This window comes from Pan troglodytes, chromosome 7 (assembly GCF_028858775.2).
Source record: "Pan troglodytes isolate AG18354 chromosome 7, NHGRI_mPanTro3-v2.0_pri, whole genome shotgun sequence".
NCBI lineage: Eukaryota > Metazoa > Chordata > Mammalia > Primates > Hominidae > Pan > Pan troglodytes.
In genome coordinates, this window is record NC_072405.2 from 15,053,274 (window position 1) to 15,062,366 (window position 9,093).

The 9,093-nt window shown below is 42.8% G+C and overlaps 1 non-coding gene across 1 annotated transcript; it reads right to left on the reverse strand.

The window, feature by feature from the left end:
- Positions 1–1,498: 1,498 nt before the first annotated feature.
- Positions 1,499–1,560, reverse strand: LOC112204267 (U7 small nuclear RNA). The gene has a single exon (XR_002937839.1). It is a non-coding gene; the product is annotated as a U7 small nuclear RNA (small nuclear RNA).
- Positions 1,561–9,093: the final 7,533 nt, after the last annotated feature.

Here is a 9,093-nt window from a genome sequence, read left to right on the forward strand (position 1 = left end):
TGGCTGCCATCACTCTGTAGCCCTGCGGAGACTGCAGAGTGAACGGGCTCTATCTTCTCTCCACCCAGTTCTTCTGGCTGTTTTGGTCTGTTGATTTCCAGTTTCCCAAAGCAACATATCTTTCTTGGCCTGTTTGGAAAGAGAACTGTTGCTAAGATTATTGAACTCGCAAGGGAAAGTTCTTGTGTTTACAGCTGTCTAACGCGGGGCATTATTCTAAGCAGATGATTGCATTGTTATAGACAGACATCTACGAGGTCAGTTTTTCCTAACCACTGTAATAAATCTAATGATAACCAGTTAACTTGACAAAGCCATTTCTCAAAGCAGCTTCAGTGTTTGATAAATACTTTTCCTTTTCTGGAATTTCTATTCTAGTTATTACATTTGGGAGTAGAATGCACACCCATCACAAAATGCCTAACCTTTAAGCTCCCACGGTGGAATTCAATATAATTAAAAGCAGCAAGTATTTAAGTTTCTAGTAATGCCAGCTCTATGTGAAAAATTTGGGGAACATCCAAGAAATATAAGTCTTGTAAATGATGTCCTAATTACGAAAAGAAATAAAAACACCTTCTCCAGTTTTCCGTTTCCAGTTTATTCACCTGAGGAATGCTTTCTCCAGATAGGACGGGATGATTGACTTCTTGAACTTGGTACCCCATTCTACAGGGAAACGGGAGAAGTCCTTCCCTGTGGCTCACTCTGTATGGCCGATGCCTTCCTTTAAAGAGTTCAGACTATAGCACCTTCATCACACCTTTAGTTTTTGAGCTCCAACAGGGCAAGGTGATTCAACTTTGGAAACAGAATGACAGAGAGAGACTGGGTGCAGTGGCTCATGCCTGTAATCCCAGCATTTTGGGAGACCAAGGTGGGAGGACTGCTTGAATCCAGGAGTTCAAGACCAGCTTGAGCAACATAGTGAGACCTCGTCTCTACAAAAGACAAACAAAATTAGCAAGCGTGGTGGGGCGTGCCTGTAGTCCCGCCTATTTGGGAGGCTGAGGTGGGAGAATCATTTGAACCTGGGAGGTCGAGGCTGCAGTGAGTGGAGATTGCACCACTGCATTCCAGCCTGGGTGACAGAGCAAGACCCTGTCACACACATACACACACGCAAAAATGACAGAGAGGCAGAATTCTCCTAAGTGGAAATGAAATACAGAATACCATGATGTAGTTTTCCTGTAGTTCTTTCCCTAATGTTTGACAATAGCTTTCCTTTTGGGTGATCAGTGACCTTTGGTTTTACCTCATAGCCCTGTGAGGTTGCCGTGTTGAGTCTTGTTTTCATACCACGTTGACTGTACTCTCTAGTGGCTTGAAGGTTTTTGTTATTATTTTAAAAAGCTTTATTGATATGTAATTCACATACCATACAGTTCACTCATTTGAAGTGGACATTTCAATATTTGGAAGCCTATTCACAGCATATGCGCAACCATTACCACAGCCAATTTTAGGATAATTTTTTCTTTCTGTTTTTTACTGTGGGGGTTTTGCAGTGAAAACCAGAAAACCTGCTAGACAAATTCCAAAAGAGCTGTAACACGCGATTTCAGAACATTTAATCACCTCAAGAAGAAACCTGAAGGATCCTTCCTTTGCCGCCTCTATCTCTGTCCCCTCCAGCCCTCAGAAACAACTAATCTAGGTTCTTTCTTTAAAAAAAAAAAAAAAATCTTTGAAACCTTCATAAATCAGCCCTGTGATTTAAATCTCCATCTCACTCCGCCACTATTTTTGATCAATTCTTCACCAGAGCTTCATCTTGACATGTGCTCTGCCACAGTGCTAAGGAACAGAGTGACCCCCCACCCCACTCCCAACAGAAGCAGCCCCAGAGAGAGAAGCAGAGGGTCAGGGTCAGGGTCAGGGTCAGCACCGAGTGTGCTCGCGTGAACTGCAAGTCCTGACTTAGTCTTGAGGACCTCCTCAGCCTTGCACCCCTTCCTTCGGCAACACCTGCCGGGATGCGTCTTTCGGCCTCCTCTGAAGTACAAAAACATTTTGTGGTCTAGCTGCTCACTGTATTTTCACTCTGTGGTTTTCTTTAATTTACACCCCTCTTCTACTCTGCTGGCCTTCAGGATTTTTTTATTTTTATTCACCACACTCATCAGGGAACAAATGCATAATCCTTCATCTGGCTTCTGCTGTCAGTCAGTTTGAATCTTGGTTGCCTTCTCAGCCATAAACTTTATCACCTGGCCTCATGCCTTCGGCTTTGTCCTTGATTTTGGAAGCGCAGTGAATCAACATTATTTATCTTTGAAGAAGGCAGTATCTTAACCACCACATAGTAGCATTAATCTGTCAAATCATCCCGAACATGCAAGACACTATTTGTTATTGAAGAGGAGACTTCTTTATTGAAGGATATTGTCTACTCTTAGTAAAGTATCTCAACTTATGATCCCCAATACTTCCAAGAAGGGTAAGCGTGAGAGAAGATACAGTTGGGGGTGTCTGGGGGGAGGTTACCGATGGACAGGTTAGCAAATAGAGCATTGTAAAGGAGATCAGTGAAGTAAGATTTTCATAAAATAACAGGTAGAATTTTGGTGAGTTTTCCAGTTCAATTTTTAACCATTCCATATTCAAATATTGTTTTGAAGAGGCATTAACTCAGGCTTTAAAAAATGTTGCTGAATCAGTGTGCAGGAGGGTGAAAAATATTTTTTAAATGTCGCTGAAAAATTATATTCTTCTGGTATGAAATAATTATATGCTTCTGGTATGAAATAATTATATTCTTCTGATATTAGAAAGCCTCTTATTTCTTAAACAGGCTTAAACATATTTCAATTAATCTTTCTCTATGCAATCAGGACTCTAAAGACTGACATGAAACTACGTAGAATCCAGTACACCTTTTGTTTAGGGTCTTTTACTTATGCACAACTAACTTCTTAAAAAAGTCAAACCCTTTAAAATACCTTATAAAAGACTAAGTAAACATTGTACTTTACAAAAATTTTATTATTTTTAAAATTTATTTTTTAATTTTTATCCTTACAGAGGAGGTCTTGCTATGTTGCCCAAACTGGTCTTGAACTCGCAGGCTCAAGCAATCTTCCTGCCTTGGCCTCCCAGAATGCTGGGATTACAGGTGTATAAGCCACCGCACCCAGCCATACTTTTTTGTGTGTGTTATTTTTTCGTTTTTGTTTTTTTGAGACATGGTCTTGCTCTGTTGCCCATACTGGAATACGATGGTGCAATATCGGCTCACTGCAACCTCCGCCTCCCAGGTTCAAGTGATTCTCCTGCCTCAGCTTCCCGAGTAGCCTGGATTACAGGCACCCGCCACCATGCCTGGCTAATTTTTTTCTTTTTCAGTAGAGACAGAGTTTCACCATGTTGGCCAGGCTGGACTTGAACTCCTGACCTCAAGTGATCTGCCCTCCTCAGCCTCCCAAAATGCTGGGATTACAGGCATGAACCACTGCACCTGATCCATATTTTTAAATTTAAATTTCAGTTTTTATTTTTGAGACAAGGTCTTGCTCTGTCACCCAGGCTGGAGTGCAGTGGCAAGAACATGGCTCGCTGTAGCCTTGACCTCCTGGGCTCAAGCAATTCTCTGGCCTCAGTCTCCTGAGTAGCTGAGACTACAGGTATATACTATTATGCCCAGCTAATTTTTTGTAGAGCTGAGGTCTCACTTTGTTGCCCAGGCTGGTCTCAAACTTCTGGACTCAAGTGATCCTCCCGTCTTGGGCTTCCAAAGTTGCTGGGGTTACAGGCGTGAGCCACTGCGCCCAGCCAGTACTTTATATTTATTGTGCCTGCATTTATATGGGAACTTCCTGTCATATTTCCTTTTTAAAAATTTCTCAATTCCTAAAACCTTAATTAATAGGGCACATCGTCCTCTGAGGTTGTGAGTCCTTCTAAGGGAAAAGCGGTATCTCCTGGTGTGGTCTGGTGTGGTCTTAATCTTCAGTGTCACAAGAGCAAGCCTGCCCCCACCAGCGCCACAGTGAGGTGACACAGAAGAGCGCCGGGCACCACGTGTTTACTTGCATTCCTCTGGTCCCGTGGAAGCCCATTATTCCTTTCCTGAATCGTATCTGAGCCAAAGGCCCTATATGGCCAAGATTCCCTGTTCGGTGATGAAATGCCAGCACATGACATTCTTTCTAATGAGTCACAGTCAATAAAAAATGTTTTCTAAATGAATCTGAGTATGTCTCCACACCAAGCAACACAGAAGAAAAGTCTTATCAAACCAAAACATCTTATCAGCTGAGCCCAGACAGACCTTTCAGTTTTGCAAGCAAAGTGAAATGCGTTCCCACACAAAGCGAAAACCCAGTCTCTCCTTAGTTTTCCTTGGATACATGTGTTATATACTATGAGGAAATGAGGGAGACATGTATTGCGAAATATTTTCAGGGTTTGGAGACTGTTAAGAGATTACCGAGGAGTTTGTGTACAATAATAAGAACACAGCTAAAGACATTCACTTTTGAGAGCCTCCATGTAAACATTAGGTTAATATCACATGCTGAACATGCCTTTTTTTTTTTTTTTTTTGCAATTCTTTATTTTCATTATGAACATGGTCTTTACATGGAATAGCACTGACCCTATTATTAGAAGTGGAAATCTATTAGCCATGCATTTTGTTGTTGTTGTTGCTTCTAAAGAGACTTACAGGGGGCTTAGGAAAGCCACAAAGAATCCCCACGGTGTGCACACATCAACCACAGACAGGTTAACCCTTCAGGCTCAGGGAAAATGAACATGAACTGAAGAAATAAAATGTAATGATCACCCAGAGGTTAACTATTAGGTTAACTATTATAGTGAAAGAGAAAAATAATCATAAAAAAATTTTCATTTATTATTTTTTATAGAGACAAGGTCTTGCCATATGCCCAGGCTGGTTTTGAACTCTTGGGCTCAAGCCATCCTCCTGCCTCAGCCTCTCAAAGTGTTGGGATTACAGGGGTAAGTCACTGCACTTGGCTTTTTTTTGGAGACAGGGTCTCATTGTGTCACCCAGGCTGGAGTGCAGTGGCACAATCATGTACTCATGGCTCACTGCAGCCTCAGTCTCCTGGGTCCAAGTGATCCTCCTGCCTCAGCCTCCCAAGTAGCTTGGGACTACGGGTGTATTCCTCCATGCCCAGCTAATTTTTGCTGCTGTTGTTGTTTTGTAGAGACGAGGGCTCACTTATTGCCCAAGCTGGTCTCAAACCCCTGGGCTCAGGTGATCCTCCTACCTCGGCCTCCCAAAGTGTTGGGATTACAGATGTGAGCCACTGTGCCCAGCCAGAAAAAAGAAAATCTGAAGGAAAAAATACAAGCAAGCCATGTATACACAGTTTTGTCCCCTAAAACTACGGTACAGAAGAGAGGGTATAAATTACAGGACTGGCATCCATAAAATTCCCTAAGGGAAACATATACAACATCTAGGGTTCATCTGTAAGTCAAAGCAAACCCAAGTCAGAATGAGATAAAGGATTTAAATATGACCAAGGTGCCAACATGTAAATGATACCATAGACAAGTGAGAACTCATCTGGGCCTTGAACTTGACTTTCTCTCAAGTACTCCCAATAAAGTTACCCAGTAAGGAAAAGAGGCGGGTGGGGGATTAAGTTCTTTTTTGCCCATCTAGAGTTTGTTTGTTTAAATTATCCATTGCCTTTGGTAATACCATGTGCTTCTCTTTCTGTGGGAGAAACTACATAATATCCAGAGAAGTGTAACTAGAATGGTGGAAAAGCCACTTCAGTGAGAAATGGATGAAAAACTGGGCATATTTAACAAGAAGAGAAATCTGAATGAGGACAAGAGGGCTGCCAAGAATCTTTAGGGGGAAGCGGGGATGTGTGTTCTCCTGTAGTGCTGCAGAAGGCAGGGCTGGGACCACAGGAGAGCTGCCCCACCTTTGAAGGATCTCTCTGGGGCAGAGTTGATGATTCAGAAGATAGGGATTTATTATAAGGCCACACCAGTGGAAGGTGGGGACATGGGAATAAAACCAAAGGTGAGGTAGAGATGGCTGTTAAAGAATGTGGACTTCACAGCTTTCGCTGCCTCCATGCTCTTCCCCTTCCGATCTACCTCATACGCATACCAGTGTTACTTATCTGCTGGTCAGAATGTTTATTAGCTACCCATTACCTACTGAAGTATGCTGAAACTCCTTTTCCTGGTATTCAAAGCTTTCTGTGGTTTTACACTTCTTTTTCAGCCATATCATCAGATTAATAATTTTCTCATGTTCTCCAGTTCTTAAATGTGACATGCATTTCCCTGCCACATTCCTTCCCTGCTTAATTCCCTGCCTGTTGAAAACCTTCAGGGCCCAGCAAAAATTCCACCTGTTTCATGAAACCTACGTAGAGGCAAAGGGAACTTTCCTTTTACCTTCTGAAGGTTCAGTAATTTGAGTCTCTGGAAGAAACTGACAATAGACAGGTTAACAGGAGAAAAGGCATACAAATGTATCATGTGCCCATGCGCACAGGAGCCGCACAAACTGTGACTCAGAGGTGGACCAGCTGACTGACGCTTTTATACCCCACAGAAAAAAATAGGGGCTGGGGGCTTCTGGAGGGTGGTGGTGATGAGATGTGGGAGACAGAGGGGCAGAAATGCACTGTGAACAAAGGCTGCTTTATCTGCTTACAATGCAGAGAAAGTGTCTCAGGCAGCAGCCGTCAGAGGAATACATTGGTAGCCTATGGTAAAAGTCTCTCTGAGCAAGAGGTCAGACCTTTAGTCTATTTTCCTGAGTTAAGCTTCCCTGGCTGATGATTGCATTCCTCTGGAGGAACTTCCCTTAGTCAGATAAGAGAGGACTAGAGAAAGCTCTTCTCTGCATTTGCCACTCCCCAGGTACTCTCAGTTTGAAGTCCAAAGCAGCATATTTGGGGAATTTTTTTCTGAGCCCCAACACCGACCCCATCCAACCTTTCTTTATGCGAGGGGAATGCGCTGCTTTCTTCCTGTGTTCCCATAATACTCTCATGGTCTTTGTGACACTGATCCAGCCTATCTTTTTTTCTTTTTTCTTTTTCTTTTGAGACAGAGTCTCCCTTTATCAGCCAGGCTGGAATGCAGTGGCGTGATCTCAGCTCACTGCGACTTCCACCTCCTGGGTTCAAGTGATTCTCCTGCCTCAGCCTCCCGAGTAGCTGGGACGACATGCATGCGCCACCACACCTGGCTAATTTTTGTATTTTTAGTAGAGACAAGGTTTCACCATGTTGGTCAGGCTGGTCCTGAACTCCTGACCTCAAGCAATCCACCCACTTTGGCCTTCCAAAATGCTGGGAATACAAGTGTGAGCCACCACACCTGCACTACTGCCCTGTGTTTTTTCTAATTAGGTATCTGTATAGCATTTTTTTTTTTTTTTAGCTCATACAGTATTTTTACAAACACAAGTATTACCTACCTGGGAGAGTAGTATTCCCATTTCACAGATAACTCAGGTTTTGAGAGTTTAAGCGACTTAACCATAACCATAGAGCTAATACTTGGTAAGGTTGGAATTCAAACTCAAGTTTTTTAACCCAAAGTGCAGACTCTGCTTCCCCTCACACTGTTGTGAGGGTGTTTTTTAAGTCTAATCAATATGACAGAGATTTTCAAATTCTGAAGTGCTACCCAGATCAAAAGAGGGTTTTATCCATTAGACTGCAGCCTTGTGGAAGCCAGAGACCAAGTCATTTTCATCTGTGCATATAAATGCATATTCTCAGGTCCACCCAGACCTGCTGAATCAGTGACTCCAGGGTGGGGTCCAGCAGACTTTGTTACAACAAAGCCTTCCAGGTATCTGCTGCATGCTCAAAGTCTGAGAACCAAAACTGTAAGAGAAGATTATCTTTTTTCTCTCTCTTTTTTTTTTTTTTTGTGGGGCCCTTGTCCTACAGAGACTACAGGGGCATTATGGGATCATTAACAAGTACACAAACCTCAATTCTCAGAGGACAGAATCGCTACTAGTGCTGAGTGAGCAAAGATTTTATCAGGATAAAAAAATGTAAAGACTAACCTGGCAAGATTATGAGCTCTAAGGGGTGTTGTCTTACCTGGAAGGCAGGTGTCAAGTGAAGCTTTGAGTGGAGAAGGCAAGAAGACGGGATGTTGAAAGGAAAATTCTTTATGGGTGTCAGAAAACTCATAGGGAGGGGAAAAAGATTTATTAGGGAATTTTAATATGAGAAAGAAATGACACTTTTGTAAAAAAGGCTATTTACTGAAAATTGCTGACAGCAGGCCTTTGGTAAAAGGGTGGAACAATGGGGAGGAGTAGCAGATGTTGAGAGCCGAAGATGAAGCACTGAAGGCAAGGGTAAGCCCTGATCTCCGGAGAAGAGCTTTGAGTTCCTGTGAGCATTCGATTCCGGAAAACACTAACATGAGTTCAGCTTTAGACTGTTTTCATTTTCCCTAAACAAATGCATTGTTCTAAAGAAGAAAACAAATACATGTGAAGGGTTCCTGGTTTCTTGAAGCTATTTTGAATAATGCAAAAATGTTGGTTGTGACTCTCATTTAAAATGTGTCCAGAATGGGCTAGCAAAAAAGAGGAGCTTGCTGAAGTTCAAATGACTGTGTCGATCTAAAAGAAAGAAGCTGAGGCCTAAAATATAACTGGAATAGTTTAGCCAAAGTGAGGACAGCTGCTGGGAAGACTCAGCCCCCAGGTAGCCTTGGATATGAATTCCATTCGATCTTTTTTACGAGCAGGTTTGTTTGTTTTTTGAGACAGGGTCTCACTGTCATCCAGGCTGGAGTGCAGTGGATCATGGCTCACTGCAGCCTTGACCTCCCCAGGCTCAGATGATCCTCCCACCTCAGCCTGTAGAGGAGCTAAGACTATAGGTACACACCACCAGGCCTGGGTAATTTTTGTATTTTTTGTAGACACAAGGTTTTGCCATGTTGCCCAGGCTCGTCTTGAACAACTAGGCTCCAGCAGTCCTCCAGCCTTGGCCTCCCAAAGTGCTGTGATTACAGGTGTGAGCCACTATGCTTGGCCCACAAGCAGGTTTTTAAAGACAAAAAAAAAAAAAAAAAGTTTGAGTGACAGGGAGTAGGCTGATACAAAGT